We start from the raw sequence: 22,282 nt of genomic DNA on the forward strand, positions 1-22,282 counted from the left end.
TTGCAATTGAGTTTATTGTTTTCATTATCAAAGTGTTTTTTTTCTTTCTCATTGTATATTTTTGTTCGTTTTTTAAAAGTTTGCGTTTATTTTTATTGGCACAAAAGGAATCCCATACATTCTAAGGTATTATCAGTTTATTGCATAAGTGGGTAGCGGCGAGGTTAGAGTAGTGTGCCAAGAAAAGCCATCAAATGTGTTAGCAGTGCGACTTCAGATGAAGTTGAAAGCAGTGCTACAGCAGTCTAAAATATTTCGATTATAATGAGCATCATTATGCACTCTTTGCTTCCACTGTTTTACCTGAATGCTAGGGTATGGCAACTGCCATACTCTGCCATACGCAAACGCCACCCCTGACACTGTAAAAAATTCATCTTAAAAATTGTGATTCAAAAGTTGCCTTAAATTCTTATATTAAATCAAAATTGGCCTTACAAGCCATTTGAACTTTATTTGAAATTATATTAAACTGATTTAAAAATCTAGTATATTCTGCAGAATTTATGAGGTTATACAAAATATAACTAGATTTTCTAAGTCAGTTTAATTTGTTTAATTTAAGAACAGGTAAATGTACTGTAACTGGCACTATACTGTAGGCTGATTATGCAGGCTTGTTTGCTTTATTTCTTGGCAGAGCTCAAAACTTGTCCTTGTGTGTGTGTCCTTGTTTACATATATTTGTGAGGGCCCAATCGTCCTCAGTAACACAGTGAGCTGTCATTACAACCAACTTGTTAGGAAATTTTACTGGTCCTCACTAAATAAAAAGGCTCATCATTTGGTCAAATACTGTTTTTATTTCAATCTAATGTCTTGTACATGTTTGTTTAATTGTTAGGTTTAGGGGTAGGGATAAGTGTGTTCAGAACCTTAATGTGTATATTTAATGTATTGACACAGTATAAGGTGCAGACATTAGATACGAGTTCACAGGTTATCTTCCAAATCTCTCTCAGTGTGACCTTATGTGCATAGAGGCATCTATGAGAGCTTCTGTTGTTAGCATGTTAGCATTGTTCTGTTGTTAGTTAGCATCCCAGCTGAGCATGGGTGCTTGTGGGTGTGCGGGAATGTGTCCACTAAATTACAGACAACAGTGCATTTCAACAGGAATCAAAACACTGCTAATATAGGTCTGATAATATAGAATTTTTAATTTTCTGTTACACAGAACAGAACACAAGTTGTTAAGCAACATATGCTTACATTACTTACAATAAAGGAAAAAGCGATATGTCATAAGAAAAAAAGTACACTGATGTGAAGCCACTTGTACTAGCTTTGTATGTAGCTTTTTTTAAATAACTAAACAGCTAGATCCAATCAGAATTTAGAGCTACAATGCTGCATAATATAATATAATATTTGTTTCTGTTTCAATATTTAAATAATCAGTAACACTTTACAATAAGGTTCTATTAATGAGCTTAACTAATTTAGTCAACTAATGTTAACAAAGAGAACTTTCTTCTAAAGTGTTACCAAAATATTGTCTTGTGGTTTATATTCATTAAGTTAAAAAAAGTATGGTCACACTTCAGTTTAGGGGGCAATTCTTGCTATTAACAAACAGTTAACCACGACTTTTCCCCCAATAAACTCTTAATTTGTTGCTTATTAATAGTTAGTAAAGCAGTTGTTAGGTTAAGGTATCAGGTAGGATTAGGGTATATTTTTCATTTTTAAACATTTAATTATTTTAAAATAAGCTTCTCCAGATTTAAATTTGCAGTAAAACTACATATATTGTGATCAAGGGCACAATAATAATTGTTTAGAAAAATGTTGCTGTGTTCTATTAATTTAAAAAAGTAAAATCAATGTGTAATTTCTTTTTAAAGTGCATTTTTACATCTAATTTAAAAACATAGTTTATGTTTTAACCTGTTTTGTTCAGTTTGATAAAAGCAAATCGCTGTTGTGTGTCTGAAACCTTCCATATTTTGTGACTTTTATTTTTGGCATAGGTCATTATATATCCAACCAATTAAAAGTATTAAAAAGTACTTGTCAACTTCGACAACACAATATTTAATCATTTAAAAAGTACAGTGAATTTGGACATCCAAGGTTTTGGAAGGACAACTACGAAAAAAAATCTGTCAACCTGACCACATAACATGACATTGGGTTGCTAATGAGTTACACCAAAATATACAGTCATATAATATTTGAAATAACTTGAATGGTAAATTGCTGACAATTTCCAGTTCCCAGCATGCTTTGCAAGGGATTTGATAGTGAAAATAAATATCTATGTAAAGTGTTATTATATGCATTTTTATCAAGATGAGAACAAGAGATTAAATGTTAAGTATTCTGCTGTGTTTTTATTTTAAAATGTTTTTGGTACATTGGTGGTTTTAAGAGGTTACCATCATGCAGAAGAGTAGAGCATTTGCTTAGGAAGAGATCAGACTCATTATAACTTATAATGTCCCATGGTGAGCCCATGGTGATACAGACATCCCAAACATTGGTGATGATTTAGAAGGGTCCTTTTAAAGGATTGTCCTTGAGTGGCATCTGTTGAACATCTGGGTTAGGTCATGAAACAGTGTGTGAGTTTTGCTTGCCATGACAAGATTTTTCAAAATTGTGGTCTACCTCGTTAGCACATTTTGCAGCTTCAACAATTTTTAGATTATTTTTGGTATTTATAGGTTTAAAAGGTCCTGTAGGTAGGTTTTATTATTATGTCCTGTATTACATTTAATTTATTTTGACCACATTTCTTGATCAAACTGACAAAAACAAGTTACGAAAATATTGTGATTACATTTATGTCACATCGGGCTGTAAACTTGAAAACAGTTGGAGTTGTATTTCAAAATAATTTCAGTAATGTGTTCTATGTGGTCTGTTTGGTGTGTTTTAAATCCCACAATACAACCCACCTTTTTTCTTCAAGGTCAAATCTGTCTGGGTTCTCATGGGTTTGGAATGCTACTTTAACAGAAGGTTTACCTACACCAACTAAATTGTCTTGATCCAACTGAACTAATTTAATTTGAATTAAAATTAAAATATGTGTGAAAACTCTCTCCAGTTACTGTAAATAAAACATTCAAGTAGCAATTAATTTTCTCAGTGAATAATGGACTACATGCACATAGCCTTTTGACAAACTTCCAACTTGAAATGTTACGAATGGTTTCTGGTTATGTGTATTTACTGTACATTATTAGCTACACGAGAAGAGATATTATAAACATCACTAGGTACATCGTCTTCAAAAGAAGAAAAAATCAGTTTTAATGAAGCACAGACCAATCTGAGAAAGCAATTTCCTCACACATAGGCTTGTTGCAGACAACCACCTTCAACACGCAAGTCACAGAAGGCTGAAGGAGACTAGTAAAGGGTTATCATACCAGCACTGTTTGAATTAAACATATATAGACTTAAAATACTGCAGTGGATCTGACGAAAACACGTTTTTATCAATAGAATTAATCACTACAGTATGTTGTGTTGTTCATTGACAAATGTAGTGCTATGCAGCCAAAAGTAAATGCAATTTTTTTTACAATGTTTGAGATTGAATTCTATGAAAATCATTTTCCACAATTAATGTATTTCTTTTATTTGACAATAAATCTGCTCTATTCTACTCATTGTTATTTTTTTACTGTCTAGTGTGAAAGACTGAAAAGGCGGAGCTGCATTCAAAGACGAAACTATCTGTGCATGTAGTCCATTAGAACCTTGAGATAAGTTGATAAAATTGCCAATAACAAAATGACAGCTTATTGTAATTTATTCATAAGTAATCTAATTGTAAACGTTAGGTTAAACTAAAAAAGGGTTATAGTTTTCAATGTTATTTTTTAATTAATATTAAGCAAAAAGTAAAGGTTTAAACCAAAGCATACATAAATATAATTTTAGTGCAAACAATACAATTAACAAATCAATAAAACATTTTTTAAATTTCTCTAAAGTATAATTCTTTCCATGTTGTTCATGCTTGCTTACCTCTGGTTTTAATTCTGTGAACCTACTGACAGCGCTACAGGCTAAAGCTGAAGCAGTAAACAATTTGGTGTGTTTGTGTAGCTTCAGCTATTTAGTCCCACAATGTAAACAATTTATCAGACTACCTAATTTGGACTAACTATGCTTAAAGACAAATGCGAGACAAAAAGCAAGCTGGTTAATGAATCACATAAAACTCACAGCCACAAACTTAAAAGCACCCCTACCTTTCATCTGTTCTGTGCGTTTGGTCTACACAGACACATTAGTTACTAACCATGTGACACAAATCCATTATAAGCATCACAATTATTGCACATATTAAATTATGATATGGTAAGCAAGAAATAATAAAAAATAGCTCTAAAAAGCACTAAACAAATTAATCAGAGGTGCTAAATAACAAAACAGGTGTTTGGTTGTTGACTGGGACAGTGCTACATTGCACGCCGCCACATCGATCCTCACAGCAGAAGTCACCCTGCTTAGCACATAGCTGTCTAGTGGCAGCACGCAAGATCCACAGCCTAACAACATCTAATAGTATCCGTTTCAGAATCCTGCTATCATCCTACTATTCATCTCAATAGCCACATTTCCCCGCTGTTCTTTACAAAACACACACGACCTTAGCACATTTAAACAAATAGATACATGCAGACAGAAAACACATCACCCGCAACTGCAAACATTTACTTAATAATTTAACACCATTCAGCAGTCAATAACATTTTCATAAAAACCGCAAGGGCAGAGTGGAGAATGGATGCAGAGGAATACAACAATTCCAAGATCGATGGTGCAAAAAATTGGGTTATTGAGCGCTCTCTCACATTTCCTGGCAGACACAAAAAAGAGATGGGGAGCACAGAACCGGGAGAGATGGGGAGGGGGGGAATAAATGAGATTATTGATGTTACACGTCAAAAATAATTGCTCAGATTTCTGCTCAAAGGAAAGAAAAAGATGCTGATGTATTTGTTGATCCATGAAAAAGGCTTCATTTTTTAAGGTGGCGTTAAACCTTTCATGTTCTATTTTTATTTCCTTTTGGACACCAGGAATGTTTTGCAGGTACAGAATCTATACGACCGCGAGGAACAGAACCAAATCCTTCATCACCATCCTAAGAAGTGACCGTAAGCAGCAATACTGGCATTGACACGCGCTCGTTAAAAATTCAAAGGCTGACAGGTCAAGAAGCTTTACAGCAGGTTTTACGACAGGAAAACGACTGCTCATTGGCTCTCGCCTGCTTCGTCACAGATTGCGACATGTTGTGTTTCTGGTGAGGTGTATTTGAATGAAAAAATGCACACATTCACAGAGTTTGATGATCAATTTCTGCTCTGTTCCTCACACAAAACTATTATATTCCACCAGAGAGGACTGGGATGGCAACGCATCATCATTTGAAATACTTTTGGTACTGCTTTTGATATTTTTGCAATAAATAAATTATTGTGATTGCACTTATCTGTCTGTCATGTGTTTCTTTATACTGTACATTTTTTTAGGTAATCGTTATGATTTAGAGGTATGAGTGGGATTAGCGACTAGCAAACTATCCTTTAATGCTATATTTTTACTAAAATGGTAATTTTCTGCATATTTGGTCTATAACGTTTAATATCTTTTAATATTGGCTATTAAAAATGGGTAACGTTAGGTTTAGGTTTGGAGGTAGGTTAACGTGTCTAAAAATTTAAATCAATAAAATGATCACAAGTCACTGTGATGCAAATATCTTAATTGTATAAATAAAACGTACGTAAATATTTTACGTTTTCTAGCTAAAAATATGTAGCAATTTTCATGTGTTATACGTTGTAATATGTCCAAATGGTACGTTGCATATCGTCGCTGTCGGGCGGAATCCTCGCATCTCCAAAACCATTATTTTTCAGGAAATTAAAAAAACTGCATATTTTTTGAGTTATTAAACATTGTATCATTAAAGTTGGTATTATACCTTATATTGATATCATATACTGTTGTGTACCAACATTAACACAACATTTCCCCAAAACCATGTTTAATAGGAGATACAAGGTTTATGACTTGGGAGCAGGGAGATACGAGATTACGCTGTCATTGATAAGAATGGTACGGACACAGATGTCGCTGCTGCCAGCAGTGTACATCAAAATCTGCGGTCGCGTTGAGCCTTTTGACAAGAGACGAAGCTTTAAGAGCTAATGAAAGCTAATGATTGTGGTTACATGCATCTTCCTAAACTCTATTTTAAACGTTAGAGCTATGAGTGATGCAATATCAAAATAAAACGTTAAACAGGCTGTCTAATATAGGCAGAAATTAATCTGCACGCAAATAAAGTCGGTGGTCGCGTTGAGCCTCTTGACAAGAGAAAAGGCTTCAATAGTTAACCAAAGCTAACGACTGTGATTACATACATCTTCCTAAACTCTATTTTAAAGGTTTAAGAACTATAAGTGATGTAATACAAAAAACGATGACTAGGCTGTCTAATAGGGCTGTGCAATTAATCGAAAATTAATTGTAATCGTCAATTTTGGCTTCAACAATTACAAAAACAAAATAATCGAGGTAAAACGATTATTGTGCCACATTCCATTTTGCAAGGATCCTCTCTTTTCTTGTGGTATAAATCCACAGCGCACCCCTTTCATGACAGTGGTTCAGCTGTGCTATTTCTTTACATTAATTTTTCAGTTGAATTCACAGTTTAAAAGCCAAGTTATTTATTTTCTATGTTTTTTTAAAAGTTAATGAGTAATCGTGCTAAATAATCGGGATCTCAATATTGGCCAAAATAATTGTGATTATGTTTTTTGTTATAATCGAGCAGACAGTGTCTAATAGGCGGAAATTAGCCGAATCTGCTCGTAAACTTACATTCGTGGCTCACGGGCTTCCTTCTGCACCGAAGCATTACAGTTATCGATTTTTAACAAAACAGGCCTACTCAAATGTATCTAACCTAACTATTTTCACTCGTTATTTTCTAAAAAACTTTCAATCAGGAGACGTAATGCTGAGAGGCTCCTGCGGAGTGAAGAAGAGGTGGAGTTACGAGACGTCTCAGACAGTTGAAGTGTCCAATGGAGTTAAGAGATTTGCTCTCAAGCTATTTTCAACACTTTAGATTGGTTAATAATTTGTAAAAATAACAGACCCACATGCGGACTGACCAATAGCATCGATTTGTGAAAAAATATTAAATTGACCAAATTTGGACATAGGAGGTTTCCGCCCGACAGCGACGATATCATAAAAACATACAAAAATTTACGTTTTGTTCTTGTAAACGTTACGTACTAATACCTATGTATAAATAATGAGACCAGGCTGGAGATTCCACTGAGAGTTAAAGGTCCAGTGTATGACATTTAGCGGCATAGCGGTCAGGTTTGCGAATTGCAACCAATGGCTCACTCAACCCCTTTCCCCTGTTTCGCAGCACTACGGTGGCTGACACAGCACTAAGATGTTATCACATTTTCACTTCTTTGCCGAAGGAGATAATGTATTTTCGAAAACATGTTGTTAAGAAACAACATGGCGAATTCCATGCAAGGGGTACGCGGTGTATGTAGATAGAAATAGCTCATTCTAACACTGTGTACACCGATGCAACCGGCGCGACACGACAAAAGACATTAGAAACGCGTTAGAACCCATTATAATTTAGAATTTTGTGCACACTGGATGCGGCAAACCCATTAAGAACAAGCAGGTTGTCATTTCTCGTCACACCTGTCGCTTCCGGTGTAGACACGGTGTAAGGTAATAAAACATAACACTTCATTATGTAAGGTCTTAATACACCTCTGAAGACATAGTTATTTATATTATATTGCATTTCTGTCAATAGATCCTCAAACAAATTTACACACTGGACCTTTAATCTTTTTGTACTAATAATATACAGTACCTTATATTATTTTGTAAAATATCATTTGTTGTGTGTTTTTTTTTTTTGTCAAGGCAGTACACCGACCCTAAACCAAAATCAGACCAACATTACTTTCAAGAGTTTTACACAAATCTCTCTGTCAAACAATATGCAAGGCAGCTGGAACCACAGATCAAATAATCTCAACACAATTTTTCGGTGAGACTACACAAAGCCAAGCATGACAGATATCACAAGCTACTGGAGGAAGGCTCTGCCAAATAACCAACCAAATAACATTAAAAGCAAGAGAGTAGCATTCCAAGGCCAATAAACTTATATCAGGTATCAATAAACTTACAGACGTTTCAAAGTAACAACATAAACAAATGTTACTGCGCATGCACGCTTTTGTGGCCTAAACTTCTGGTACACAGAAAAGTACAGCGGCCCTGTAGATTATTTCTGCTAACAAGCAAAAGAAATAACAAGTGAATTATTTGGCTTCCACAATAAAAGTATGTCTAGCCAGTATTATTTTGGGTTACCAGTAGAAGAACGGTTACTTGGCTAAGTTTAAACGCAACAAAGTTACACAACCCATTCAACAAATATTGCTTATTTAATACAATGATTATACAATAAAATATTTACATAAATTAATACTAATATTAATATGAATAGATTAAAAAATAAAAAGTTATATCAGCTATATCTAGCCAGACCGATCAACAAACACAGACCGAACATTCACTTCGGGCCAAGCGCGTACGTCCAATGAAACTATGAACACTGCAACTGGAATTAGAAGCAAAAATAGATCACATTGTAATTTATAATAGCATCTAACATGCTTGAAGCTGCCTTTTGGAGTTGTAAGTGTTTGAGACAAGGAGATAACTTTACAATCTTTATCCCGATGGCCAAATGTTTCCAGGCCTTGTGTTCAGCTCCCTGAGGTACTTCCTAGCCCTCTCGGTTTACCCGTGAAGGGGGCACAGTGTAATCAGATCACAGTGGTCACTTATTATCTCCTGTTGCAAATCTCATCTTTTTAAGCTGACCATTTTACTATGGAATATGTAAAATAATTCAGCCAGGCCCACCTTTTGGCTCAGGGTTTGTAAATATCTGTCATCAAGTGCTGCAATGCTCCACAGGTGGAGATATGCATTCTTTTAGCTTTCAGGGAGGGGGAGAATGGTCCATGGCTTTTTCAATTGTATCTCCTAAAATCCCTACTAGCTCTTACCAAAAATCCTCTTGAAGGATGATTGATCCCATATTCAAAACATTATTTCAGAACATATGATAAATGTTCTTACCTTTCATTTGTAAGATTTATAGATCAATAGAACAACAAACGCTCTTTACTTTCCTCCTTCACAACATCATCTCTTTGTCTAGAATGGCCATGATAATAAATTAGGCCCTAAATTACAATGTAAAACATTGCTGTTAAAATACGGAGAATTTTGAACACTAATTTCCCGTTTTTCATAAATACAGAAGAATACTGTAAATGACAATGAATTTGATGAGCAATTTAGTAACAGCAAACTACCATTCAGTTTTACGGAATAATACAGTATTTTTTGCTTAGACAGTGACGCGGTTGCACGAGCTGGCTAAGCTAACGTTACTTAACTTCTCTGCGGAAAGTCACGACGGATCAACGTAAACAGGGATACAGTTAATTGTTAATGTTTTAACATTATAGATGTTTTATTTTACTGTGCGAAAAGAAGTAATTGAAGCTGAATTTTAGACGGTTTTCACTCGGACTGTGACTCTGCCAACTCCAAGGCGGACAACGCATTCACTGGCATACAGGCTTTCCACTTCGCCTGTTAATCAAGGTACAGTAAGTGCAAACTGATCAAATTTAACTAGGTTGGTCACATGCAATTCATTTGCAATGTAATCAAACGTTAGAGGTATTAAAATCAAATTTATCACTTGGTTTATTTATTTTTTGCAACGTGCACTAAACGTATGCTAACAGTCAATGGTGTTCAGTTCTGTTGCCTAAGTTTTATGTAATATATATATATATACATTTTTATTTACAACAGTAGCTTAAAGATTGTCTGTGATCGTTACATATTGATTCTTCTGTTGTTTGAGGTCTGTGTATTGTAGTTTGAAAATGATAACTTGCAACATATGTGCTAAGACCTGCAGCAATACATTTGCATATGTCAGGCACATTCAAACTCACAGTTTTTTGCCTAATGCATATTTTAAATGTGATTTTGGGACATTAACTATAATTGTTGTCTGTATCAGTTGCTGGTGATGATATCACACTTGGAGGTTGGATGGTCAGCATTGAGAACAACATCATCTGTGAAGGCATCAAACAAAGCTTCATCACAGGCCTTGCCTTGCTGCAGTTTTTGCCACCTACTATGTCTTCAACTTGGAATATCAAGATGAAGCTGCCAGGACATTGGAGTTTATTCAAAGTTAAATCCTCTGCTAGGAGTGATGTTTGAACATGTGGTCCCTCTTATCAGATCAGTTCATGGAATCTTGAACTGTGTTAAATTAGTGGTTTTCTCTTGGTCCTATATTGACTTTATAATTACAGTAACCTGTCTGATTACCACTGCTGACAAAGAAATGCTGTCTACATTACTCAAAGTTACTCAGGTCTCCAAAGCTGTAGTAAAGATGATACTGTCATAATGTTCATTTGAAATGCAATGTTTTTGTTTATGTGCAAATAATTTTTAATCATTGTGCAGACGCTTCATTGGTGTGAACCCTGAGAGGGGATCAAAAGCCAGCCTGGTGAAAGTATCCAAGAAGACAGGGAAGCGTGTACAGAAAAAAGCAGCAGTAAATCCTCGCGTGGCCACACTGATAAAAAAAACCTCATGGACTTTGAGTGGGGATTTATTTAGGTGAATTCCCTGCCATGTGTTATCAACAATATGTTCATGTGACACCACAGCATTGTGTTCTGCAACCTGAACTGTGTTTTGAAACCAGATGTTTATATGATGCATGGCACTGTGTTCAGCAACATACATTTATGTGATGTTACGGTATTGTGTTCTGCAAAAAGATTTTATGTGATATCACAGCATTATGTTCTGCGATAAGATGTTATGGGATGTGACGGCGCTGTGAGCTGCAACAAAATGTTATGGATGTCACAGTATTGTCTACTGCAACCCAACGTTTATGTGAAGTCACAACATTGTGTTCTGTGACAGGGTGTGACAAATAAGATACTTTTGTGACAGATATATAATAAAATAAAACCCAAAAATAAAATAATATCAAAATATAATAGAAAATATACAGGTGCTGGTCATATAATTAGAATATCATCAAAAAGTTGATTTATTTCACTAATTCCATTCAAAAAGTGAAACTTGTATATTATATTCATTCATTACACACAGACTGATATATTTCAAATGTTTATTTCTTTTAATTTGATGATTATAACTGACAGCTAATGAAAATCCCAAATTCAGTATCTCAGAAAATTAGAATATTACTTAAGACCAATAAGTTCAACAGTAATAAACATTTAATAGTAATAAACAGTTAAATTAAATAACAGTAGGAACATTAAAATAACAGTATAATGGAAACCAAAATCCTGACAGTATTATACTGTGCAGCTTATATTTCTACGGCACATTACTGTAATGGTTTTAACAGTAATAAACTGTTGTTGTAGATTACAGTAGGTCTGCTGTAAAATTACAGCTATGTGCTGGCAAATCTAGCTGCCAGTAGTTTACTGTAAATTAACAGGGATTTTTTTAACAGTGTATGATAATAATTAAAACATTATGATTCATTTATACCACGGGGCTGTTGAATGCTTCATTCTGATTGGCTGACGAACATTCGACGGGTGTGCATTATTTTTCAGTTAAACGCACACCTATGAAGGTGTTCCAGGTCTGCTGACCGCATTACAGTTCCATATCACTTCGCCAAGTTTAGCCTACTGTCCGCCAGTGAATATGTATCTAACAACAGACAAAGTGACTGGCAAATTCCATTGTCTGAGAAGAAATAACTATTAATATTTATGGACAGCATGAACATTTGAACAACAATGGCGAGAGCACTGTACAGGACTGTTCAGATGAAAAACTAAAGCATATATCAAAGGTAACGGCAAACTACATGACACAATCAGCGGGTTAAAGATAAAACACGAAGCACAAAAATAACAACAACAACAACATGTTAAATTCGTCTGTGGAATGGGTAAACGGGACTTAAAACACACAGCAGGAAGCTTTCTATGCCACTGCGAGAACCGCAGCTGGCGCAGAAACCTCCGTGTCACTTTTTTCTCTTAATACTTTTCTTATACGACAGGGGTGTTAAATACGACGAAAACAAATCAAATATAGATACTTGTCTTTTCACTCTCAGTGAAGCAAACGCGTGTGCACGTGCACTGTCTGTCTTCCTCTCGCTCTCGGAAAACTGCATATGCAGTTCAAGCAACGCCTTCAGATGAGATGCGTAAGAAATTAGTCCTACCAGAAAGAGCATTCCGGGACAAATACCATACAAATGTCTTGAGATAAAACATCGTAACAACGTCTTGTGGTATCGGAACAACGTCTTGTGGTGTTGTGACCGTGGTATAAGCGTAATAATTGACTCCGGTCCGTTCAATTATCGAAAGTTAATGCACACCCGAGGTGTAACGGCCACTCCGCTTCGCGTCGTGGCCGCATTACCTCCTCGGGGTGTGCATTAACTTTCGATAATTGAACGGCCCGTCGTCAATTATTCCTTACATAAAAAATAGACTGCTTTAGTAGTGATGCTATTTTTAATGAAGGCTGTGGTTCCCTGAGCCTCTCAGATTTGTATAAACAGTAAAAAAACAACCAGGACCATACTTTTTTTATAAAGATGTGAAGGCAACAGAAAATTTATGGAGGTAGATAGAAGAATTGGTGAATTATTTGTGCTATACTGCATATAAAGTAGTTAACTAACAGAGTATTGCTCCAACAAGTTTATAGTATATCTATATAGCTTTACCAACCATTTCCGTACAAATTATAACACATTAATGCTGTAAGACCACATAACAAGCTTTTTCACATAAATGAAACGTTTTTAATTCCATACATGCATTTCTAACACAAAGATTAGTTTTTTGAGTACCTATTGCTAGCCATCCTGTATTTTTTTAAATGCCAGATCTGAAATATAACAACACAATACATTTACAGTGAGAATGAAGATCAAAGTTATGGCTACCTGGAGCGTTTCTCTAGTTAATTTGTCAAAATAATTTAATATGTCAGCGCAAGGCTATATAACTAAAGGGTTCACACAGACCCTGTTAACAAACCAACACAATCTCGCAGGAATTTGTAACTTATTAATATGTTTTAGTATGATTTCCTTTCGGCTCAGTGATGTTATGTTAAGAGGTGAGATTAGGGAAGGGGCTTTTTTCTAATAATCGTATGTTTCTGTACAAATGACATTATATGAATTCATACGGATTTGCCACCTTGTAAAATACTTACGAACTTTCGTGAGATCAGGTTGAAACAAACACTGAAGCTATACATCAAAACCCAAGGAATTTTACCTCTTTCACTCTGTCTTGACTCTCCTCTCTCTATTTTTCTCTTGCAGGGCCGTTATTGACATTTTAACTCTAACCTTCTCTTTTACACCAACTTTAATGCAGAGTCTGTTATCAGATGTGATGGAGGTGTGGAGTTTCAGCTGCCCTCCTCCTTATTTTCTCTGCGTTATTCATCCCCTCTTCCTGTGCTCTGAAAGTCAAGTTTCTCTTTACAAAACCCCATGGCCTTATCTTCCTGACCCTCCTCCTGCTCTCTCTTAAGTCTTTCTCTCCAATACCCCCTGGCAGTCAACAGACTGGTGCCCCCTCTCTTGGGACAAGCCATGGGCACAGGGGCACACCACTTCGCTGCTTCTAAGGAATGGATCACTGATCAAACTGCAGGGCCGGTCCCTTGAGAGATGCAGTATTTACTGTGGCACTGTTCAAACATGGCTGATAACACAGAGGGTGAAGTGCCGCCACATGTGCATGCTGTATATTTCTGCTAAGTTTACGGCAGTTAACGTTCATTTAAAAAACTGTTGATATACTGTATGTCTATGATATACTGCAATCCTTGGGGCAGTCGTGGCCTAATGGTTAGAGAGTCGGACTCCTCAATTTGAAGATGATACTGTACACGCAAACAAGTGAAAGTGACCTATTAGTCAGATATGGTGACCCATACCCGAAATGTGACCTCTGCATTTAACCCATCCAGATAGTAGTAAACACACGTACACCCGGAGCAGTGGGCAGCTATCACTGTAGCGCCCGGGGAGCGCGTAGGGGTAAGGGGGTAAGGTGCCTTGCTCAAGGGCACCTCAGTCGTTACCCACCAGCCCTGGGAATCGAACCGGCAACCTTCTGGTCACAAGTCCGGCTTTCTAACCAACATAGCTAGCAACCGGAGGCGGATAGAGGAAAGAATTGGTGTGTTCTGTGTGCCTACTGCCAGGGGTGGACTTATCATTAGGCAAAGGACAGGCAATCGCCTGGGGCCCTGAGCTACCATAGTCGGGATATCCCTGTTAAAGTTTTACGTTATTACATCTTTACGAAGGCACTCCCCCCATTATAGATTAGAGTGGACCATTCCATTAGCACCGTATATGCGTGAGACGAGTTCGACACCAGCTAGAGAAAGTTAACGCAGCGGCGGAATTAGTAGAACTGCCCACAGCGACAGTGTCATTGTGTGGTACATTAGCTGCAAAACGAAGTAAAAGTCACAGGGAAATAAAACAACAAAGAACGCAGCTACACCAGCGGAGAGGAAAAAAGACGATTTACAAAAGATTGTTGCCAAAGTCTCTGCTTTTTCCCCACACAAACTCCACCGCTGCTCCTACAGCAGCAGCGCCTCTCTCTCCCGCCAGACACAGCACTCTCCCGGCCTCGAGCAATGATAATGTGCCGGTGAGTATTTCTCCATGAACACCGACAACAGTTATAATGACTGACGACCAAAACATCTGTCAAACAAAGAGCGCTGTGCGCTTGGTAGGAGAGGCTGCGCAGATCGATGGGCACATAAAGACATAATATAATAACGTCAGTAGCCTACAGAGCTAACGATTCATACTGTACGCACTAGTACAGAAATTTGGTCACATTTAAATGCATGAAAGGTTGTTAACCACAAAAAACATGGAGAGAGGACACACTTTGCATATAGTAATCCCAGATCAGGGTTTTTCCTGCATAAAGAAATTGGAGGTGGCCGCCTCAATCAAATTTCGTGCCGCCTTAGACTGTCGTCAAAAATATGTCGAGTGTCTTCACAAAAAACACTGCGTGCATTACTAAACAGATTGTCATTTGTAACTGCAGTTACGAAACAATGGAGGCGCTGTTTCGTTACCAGCAGTGAGACGCTGAAGAGTTCAGTAAAAGAGCTATATTAGGAGCTATATTAGCTGTGTTTCACGGCTGTTCAGGAGTTTTACGTTCAATTTACATTTTCTTGAATTTCTTGAAAAGATTTCCTAAATTAACTTGCTGTACATCATTATAATGTTTTTAGCTGTGAAGTTGGCTCGTTGAATCAGCATTATTCTGTACACAGCGAGTTCGCCAGTATGAACGCACATTGAGATCAGAACGACGCGCACACAAATGACTCCTTTGGACCAATTCGTTTACACAGAATGTAAGAGATCAGTGAATCGTTCAAAGCTCAGTGAACTACAAGAGAACGTAGGGTGTGAATGAGCTTTGCTCATTTAGTTAGACTGGTTACTTATGGGCTAAAAAGTCTTATAAAAAAGGCTTATATTAAAATTTTCAACTTTTATGTTTGATTGAATAAATTTAATGCTTTATATAACTTATTAGTTTTCATTTCATCAAATTATTTTAGAACTTTAATATAAGTGTTTTGTTAAGACACTTATCCCATGTTTTTCATTTGGGAATTCATTAATATATATTTTTTAATTAGTCAGTATCTGTGTTTATTAAGCTTAGTTTTCCCCTGTCACTTTGACTGGGGGTGAAAAGTTGTGTGCTTTGAGGAGGAAGAAAAATAAGGGTTGCAGTAAAGTAAAATGGTGAATAGTTGGGGTCCCCATACATGGATTTGCCTAGGGCCCCCAAATCACTAAATCCACCCCTGCCTACCGCATATGGTAGCTACCGGATCATTGTCCAAACAAACCTACAGTATATAGCTTAACCAACTGTTATTTTTTGTTAACTGAGTGAACCACGCCTCTAAAATTATAAAATATGTCACATATTTATGCTGTAAGACAATATAACAACAACAAAAGAATCATGGCCAGTGTTTAATGCTGGATACCAGTGTTGTAACTTTCCACAGTAGGTTTACACAACATTTATGGCACAACAAGTTTTTTGAGTATTTATGGCTTTGCAGTATAAACCACAGGACAGAGTGGGTGGTCAGATATCAGTCATCCAGGCTGGCTCAGAATTCAATCTGGTTCTGTCTACAGGACTCTTACATCGTCACCCCAGTGATAGGGATCATGAGCAGGGAAAGTAATAGGGAATATAGAGCTTTTAAAGAGGCCCCTCTTTCTGGCCTCCCAGTCAGGGTCAAGAGGTTCCTCTCTGAATCTGCAATGTATTAAAATGTATTTAACTTCAGTTTCACATAAATTAAGTGTAGTATATATTAACATAAAAGTAAATTATAAATGCATTAATAATGGATGTGAGGTCCATACACCTCAAAAGCAGCTGTGAGAAAAAGATGGAATGACCAGGGAGATAATTATACTAAGGTAGGAAGGAGGGGGTCACTTTCAATAAAGTAATAGAAGTGCTGTCTTCTGCACTTGTTGAAGAGAGGATGTAGGTTGGAATTCATCCACCACAGTGGGATTGCCTTTCCTATTCTTTTTTTTCTCCAACTTGGCCTTTTGTCCGGGGTCTGCAGGTGCTCAAGAGGGCACAATATCCCCATATTCATATCCTGAATCTTTTCTGATGCCAAAGCCAATCCCAGTGGACAACACCTGCTCTTTCGGCCGTATCAGTGGCACACAATGCCTGTTGTTCTGCCCAGTGCATTCTCATCCATCCCCACATAGGCACTGAGAAAAACAGTCTTGAGTCTTTTCAATTACACCCTCCCCCACCACCATTTCTTTTCTGCCCAGACAGAACATCCAGTGTCTTGGTTCTCATCATATTCTGGTTAAAAGGCAATCCACCTTAAACATTTTTCAATGTGTTATTTACAGGTGCTTTTAGAAACTCTACTATTTCTCAATTTTTATTTCACCTTTGATCTAAAAATATTCTGCGAATGTGATGCTAAACTAGGAAAAATAAGAAAAACACTTTCACTGACATTGTAAATTTATCCAGGACTATCCAATGGTAATCACAGGTTAAAGCAGGCAGGAAATGGTGTCCGCCACCCATCTACTCGTCCGACAGTAATTGTGGCGATTTCATATGCTAACGCACAGTACTCTATCTTTGTTCTTCTCCATGGTGACGAGAGATGTCAGATCAGCCATGAGGTGGCTGGAGGCGCTATTACCTATAAATAAGGTACAATTTGGTTGTCACAAGGTTGCCTATAATCTTGGCTCAGATCCGTAGCCCAGGCTGACTGGCTAAGCTGCAGGGGCCACAGGCCAGGCCTCTGGTGAGAGAGAGGTTAGAATAGCTGGGGTGGGGGGCTGAGAGCTAATTGAAAGCTGATTCCTGTCAGAAGGTCCTTTCTGCTGGAGACAGAAGGGACATTGTGTCCTTCCAAGCTTGAGTGTGGCCTCAGCTGCTGCCAGAACCCCACCTTTTTATCCATGAGACAAAACAGAGACCCCCACCTTCACTTGCTTTCTCTTTCCCTCTCTCTCTATCTCTGTTGGACCTCTCTGCTAGTTGATGAAAGAAGATATATTAGGAGGGTAATTCTAAAAGGTATATAACTACAGGACAGGATGAAAAATACTGCCTTTTTGCAGGATGAAGGACTTAAAGCATGTCAAAACTCCAATTATATGGCTCAACAGGCCTTGGTGAAGTCTATGCTGGCTGCTTACTACCCAGACTGCACTACATACTAATAATTTTTTAAATCTAACAATAAACAGTATTGTATACAGTACAGCTCTTTTTTAAGTTTAACAGCACCCAAAATAATAATTAAAAATGCTTAACTCTTGCTTATAGCCAGGGGATTTAAAAAAAAATAGGAAAATGTAAAACTATTATTGATTTAAAGAGGAGCTCTGAGGGAATTTCACTTCTTTAAATTTAGTTTAGTTAGTTAAATTTTAATTTAATTAAAATTTTAGTTTAGTGAGTAGTATAGCTGTCTGAGCGTAAACAACATCTGCCAAGCCGCAATGCTCAAAGTTCACAGAAAAGGATGATATTTTATATAACAGATATCACTTTTTAAAGACTACGAAAACAACTCGTTGGGACTACAACAAACTTTTTTTCTGGAGCATGAACCCCAAAATTTGCATTGACCTCACCTAAGGCTGGGCGATTTTGCAAAAAAACATTTTTTTTTCAAAATGTTAACGATTTATGATTAAAATTTCGATTGTTTAACTTTTAAGTGTTATTGACTTAAAAATGTAACTACAACATAATTCAAGTAACATTATTTTTTATTAGAAACTTGCAAGAACATCCGCAAAGAAATCAAGCTTCTATCCCAAGTGCACACATGAAGATATCAACCTAGTATAAATCTAAAATTAACTTTTTTAAATCTGTTAAAAATTATGTTATGTATGTATTTTTAATCTCCTTTATCCTAATTAACTTAATTATAATAACAAATATACCTTATTGCTTTGATTTTATTTTTTCATCCAACGTCAATACTTTAAGTAATGTATAGGTGACTGAATTGACCCTTCGCTAAGCCCCGCCCTCCTTAGTTACTGTTGCTACGCCTGTCAAGCTTTCACGCCTGGCAAGTGTATTACAGTGTGTATGCACCGGTGTCAAACATTCCCAAGGAGATAATTAATAATTTTTGGTGAACATGTGAAATATCTGAGAGAGCAAGACAAAAGGGACTGCACTGTGCATTTGAGGGATATATCCACGACATAATATGCAACCGATTAGAAAATAATTTAATCAAAATTGAAGCTAAAGCCTATGAATGATAACATTCTCCATCTTATATTTTAGTAGCGTGCCAGGCTACTGCTCACACGTCGTGGGTCTAATCTACGCTTTGGACCTGGCAAGAGCCAGAGATGCTGAGCTGAGCCATACATCATCAACAACACAAACAAATTTCTGTCTTGCCTTTAATCATCTTATTTTACGTTCAAATATATGCATTATGAACAAAGAACCGTCATTATTTCCAAGCAATGATGTGCTGAGTTAGCTAGCTAGCTAACATTAGCGTGCTCTTACCTTGGAGTAAACATAGGTGTTTTTGTTAATCCTGTCGACCTTTAGTGGGACATTCTAAAACGCTTAACGTACCTAAACAGCGATAAAGGAAAACGTCTTGGTTACGGATGTAACCTCGGTTCCCTTTCTGTCGGTCTCTCGACGTTGTGTCGAACCGACAGATGGGGTTCGTCCTTGAGAACCAATCGCTTCCGACTTCTCTAGAAAAGGCCAATGAAAATTGGCGAATGAAATTTGCATGCCGGACTCCGCCCCCGGATATCCGGGTATAAAAGGGAGACGGCATGCCTCATTCATTCACCTTTTGTTCTTCGGAGCCTTCGCTCGTGATCAACAGACTTCGCTACAAGACTGCCGGCTCTACGACGTGGTGCAGCGGACTGTCCCTTCCTGCAGCGACTTCCCCTGGGCGTCTCGGCGGTTCCAGAAGTGTTCGAGTTTTTTCTCTAAAAGAGCAAATTTCTCCAGCGTGGCATGTCCCGCTGTTCTCTTGGGTGCAACACACTCATCGAGGAGGGGGACGGACACGATATCTGCTTCCAGTACGCTGGGGCAGATATTGGGGATACGTCCTGCCCGCACTGTGGGCGGCTGACGATTCAGACGTTGCGTCATGGGTGGTTGTGTTCCCACGGGACTCAGCCACCACCTTGTCTGCTTCCCGTTCCGTGACGGCAGGACTACGGCCCTGCCGCCTGCTACGGCGAGCAGCGAGGGTGATATGAGGATTACTGTGAGCGCTAATCCGTCAGCCACTGGCTCGCGGACCGTTCGCACCTCGCTTTGCTCGTCTGACCGTTCCCCATAAGACGGTCCGCCGTCTTATTCCTCAATTACGTATCGGACACGGTACGTGATGATGAGGTGTCTGTTGCAGTATCGGAGGGTGACTTACTGGCATCAGACTCCGACGATTCCTTGAAGCTCCCTCCCTCTGGGGAAGGGCACGTTATGGCATCACGGGCTAGACCTCTGGGACCTCCATGTCTGGCCCCTGGACGGAGCGAGAAGATCCTGATTGGCCTAACCCCTGCGGCGGTTTAGACCACTACTCAGGCTAGGGCCCTGGCCACTAGGTGACAATTCGCCTAGTGGTGCCTCTTCTCATCCTGGTGCTCTTCTCGAGAGAAGACCCGCGGAGTTGCTTGATCAAGTGGTTGCGGTCCTTCCAGAGACTTGAGAATAATCTCTCCCTTTCCACACTGAACGTGTATGTAGCCGCTGTTGCCGCTCATCACGACCCAGTTGCTGGTAGTCTCTAGGACAGCACAACCTGATCATTTGGTTCCTAGGGGCGCGGGAAGGACATCACCCGCGTTCCGTACCCTCTTACGACCTTGATGCGGTCCTGGAGCCCCTCGGAGATGCCGCTCTTTCTCACTTCACGATGAAGACGGCTCTCGGGAGGACGCTCAAGAGGGTAGCGGACCTACAAGCATTCTCCGTGTCCACAGATTGCCTAGAACTCGGGCCCGGTTATTCTCACGCTATCCTGAGACCCCAGCCCGGCTACGTGCACAAAGTTCCCACCACTCCCCCGAGACACCAGGTGGTGAACTTACAGGCGCTCCCCACCGGGGAGGAAGACCCAACCTCATCCGTGTTGTGTCCAGTACGCGCATTGCGCCTCTGCTTGGACCGCACGCAGAGCCACAGTAGCTCTGAGCAGCTCTTTGTCTGTTTTGGAGATCAGCAGGGAGGGCTGTCTCAAACAGAGATTGACGCACTGGATCATGGGCGTCGTCGATGGCGTACCTGTCCTAAGATCGCCTACGCCCACTGGGTGAGAGCTCTCTCCACACGGAGTACAGCCTCCTCGTGGGCACTGGCTCGAGGCGCCTCTCTGGCAGACATTTGCAGAGCTGCGGGTTGGGCTACACCCATCATCTTCGCGAGGTCCTACAGCCTCCGCGTAAAACCAGTCAGCTCGAGTCTTGCGGGCATCAGGCAAGACCGGCGACCGGTAGGGTGTACGCCTGTGACAGTACCTTCCCCCCCCTTTCTCCTAAGGGTGTCAGCGTACTAACTAGCCTGCCTTCTTCCCCCACTGGGTGAAGAACAGGCACTCCATCCATCACTAAGCGAGCACCCCCTGGGGTAGGCTGGGCAGAGCAGCCCTGCCCCTTAGGCCGGGTATCACCTGAGTTATTCGCAACATAGCTCTAACCGGACCTAGTGCTACCAGACGTTGCAACCCCCCAGCAGGGCGGTTCCGTCTGATGTATCCTCATGCTGGTTCCCACCTTGGTAACCCATGACCTCCTTAGGTGGACCTCCACCTCGCGGTTAACTCCTTCAGGCCGCACTTTCTTCCCATGAGTTCTCCCCCATCGGTGAGACCATGTTGGTATCTCCACTAGTCTCCTCCCTGCGGTAGGAAGTGGTCTCTGTAGCGCATCCCCCACTTGAGGAAGTAGCGCTTACCCAGTGGCCTTACGGTTCCGGGCGGCTTCTCGCTGTTAGAGAAACAAGGCCGCCGCCTGTGAGGCCGAAGGTAGGGGCCTTCCCACCTTTCAAGAAAGCTCTGGGACCCCCTACCTACCCACTGGTAGGTTACAATTTCGCGGTAGCGCTCACGGCTGACACGCCCAGGCCAGTCACCGTCGCTTCGTTGAGATTGTGACAGGGCACCGTGTTATGGCGTTTTCCATTGGAACCCCATCTGTCGGTTCGACACAACGTCGAGAGACCGACAGAAAGGGAACGTCTCGGTTACGTTTGTAACCTCGGTTCCCTGATGGAGGGAACGAGACGTTGTGTCCTCTTGCCACAACACGTGCTGTCCACTGCAGCAGTCGTGAGAGGTCTCAGGCTCCTCAGAACTAAGGTGAATGAATGAGGCATGCAAGGCGGAGTCCGGCATGCAAATTTCATTCGCCAATTTTCATTGGCCTTTTCTAGAGAAGTCGGAAGCGATTGGTTCTCAAGGACGAACCCCATCTGTCGGTTCGACACAACGTCTCGTTCCC

At 39.4% G+C, this 22,282-nt stretch overlaps 2 protein-coding genes across 9 annotated transcripts in view; one reads left to right on the forward strand and one right to left on the reverse strand.

Annotated features, from left to right (window-relative positions):
* Positions 1-22,282, forward strand: part of LOC130567666 (platelet glycoprotein IX-like) — a 253,006-nt gene that overhangs the window by 189,522 nt on the left and 41,202 nt on the right. Inside the window, exon 1 of one of the 7 annotated variants that reach the window (XM_057355942.1) lies at positions 14,598-14,861. The exons of the other annotated variants lie outside the window; for them this stretch is intronic. The gene's annotated coding sequence lies outside the window, so the exon portion shown is untranslated. Of the gene's footprint in view, positions 1-14,597; positions 14,862-22,282 lie in introns of those variants that run through there. 7 annotated transcript variants of the gene reach the window in all.
* The window catches only part of prdm16 (PR domain containing 16), a 402,250-nt gene that overhangs the window by 84,345 nt on the left and 295,623 nt on the right, over positions 1-22,282 (reverse strand). The window lies entirely within an intron of this gene.

This window comes from Triplophysa rosa, linkage group LG17 (genome assembly GCF_024868665.1).
Source record: "Triplophysa rosa linkage group LG17, Trosa_1v2, whole genome shotgun sequence".
In the NCBI taxonomy this organism is placed as follows: Eukaryota; Metazoa; Chordata; class Actinopteri; order Cypriniformes; family Nemacheilidae; genus Triplophysa; species Triplophysa rosa.